Source organism: Bison bison, unplaced genomic scaffold (assembly GCF_000754665.1).
Source record: "Bison bison bison isolate TAMUID 2011002044 unplaced genomic scaffold, Bison_UMD1.0 scf7180017864325, whole genome shotgun sequence".
NCBI classification, from domain to species: Eukaryota; Metazoa; Chordata; class Mammalia; order Artiodactyla; family Bovidae; genus Bison; species Bison bison.
The window spans coordinates 6629165-6630606 of NW_011494897.1; the positions used below are offsets into that span (position 1 = coordinate 6629165).

The window sequence follows — 1442 nt, forward strand, 5'->3', positions numbered from 1 at the left end:
CTATTTCCTGACAAATGCCATCAAAACCACTCTCAGAATCTAAGAACATCAGCCCCTTTCCAGCTTCAAAGTTATTTTCAGGTTAATTATTAGCAACTATGGAAAAAAAGTATTTCAGGTTTCAAATGTGTATATCCATCATAGCTTCTAATTTTAAAAAAAGTGGTATTTGGAGATGGTATCACTTCAGTTCAGTCACTCAGTCGTGTCCGACTCTTTGCGACCCCATGAATCACAGCACACCAGGCCTCCCTGTCCATCACCAACTCCCGGAGTTCACTCAGACTCACGTCCATTGAGTCAGTGATGCCATCCAGCCATCTCATCCTCTGTCGTCCCCTTCTCCTCCTGCCCCCAATCCCTCCCAGCATCAGAGTCTTTTCCAATGAGTCAACTCTTTGCATGAGGTGGCCAAAGTACTGGAGTTTCAGCTTCATTCCCTCCAAAGAAATCCCAGGGCTGATCTCCTTCAGAATGGACTGGTTGGATCTCCTTGCAATCCAAGAGACTCTCGAGTCTTCTCCAACACCACAGTTCAAAAGCATCAATTCTTTGGCGCTCAGCTTACTTCACAGTCCAACTCTCACATCCATACATGACCACTGGAAAAACCATAGCCTTGACTAGATGGACCTTTGTTGGCAAAGTAATATCTCTGCTTTTTAATATTCTGTCTAGGTTGGTCATAACTTTCCTTCCAAGGAGTAAGCATCTTTTAATTTCATGGCCACAGTCACCATCTGCAGTGATTTTGGAGCCCAAAAAGATAAAGTTTGACACTGTTTCCACTGTTTCCCCATCTATTTCCCAAGATGCCATGATCTTAGTTTTCTGAACATTGAGCATTAAGCCAACTTTTTCACTCTCCTCTTTCACTTTCATCAAGAGGCTTTTTAGTTCCTCTTCACTTTCTGCCATAAGGGTGGTGTCATCTGCATATCTGAGGGTACTGATATTTCTCCCAGCAACCTTGATTCCAGCTTGTTCTTCTTCCAATCATGCGTTTCTCATGATGTACTCTGCATATAAGTTAAATAAGCAGGGTGACAATATACAGCCTTGACGTACTCCTTTTCCTATTTGGAACCAGTCTGTTGTTCCATGTCCAGTTCTAACTGTTGCTTCCTGACCTGCATACAAATTTCTCAAGAGGCAGATCAGGTGGTCTGGTATTCCCATCTCTTTCAGCATTTTCCACAGTTTATTGTGATCCACACAGTCAAAGGCTTTGGCATAGTCAATAAAGTAGAAATAGATGTTTTTCTGGAACTCTCTTGCTTTTTCGATGATCCAGCGGATATTGGCAATTTGATCTCTGGTTCCTCTGCCTTTTCTAAAACCAGCTTGAACATCAGGAAGTTCATGGTTCACATATTGCTGAAGCCTGACTTGGAGAATTTTGAGCATTACTTTACTAGCTTGTGAGATGAGTGCAATTGTGC

At 42.4% G+C, this 1442-nt stretch overlaps 1 protein-coding gene across 1 annotated transcript in view; it reads right to left on the reverse strand.

Annotated features, from left to right (window-relative positions):
- Positions 1–1442, reverse strand: part of KCTD3 (potassium channel tetramerization domain containing 3) — a 68147-nt gene that overhangs the window by 10487 nt on the left and 56218 nt on the right. The window lies entirely within an intron of this gene.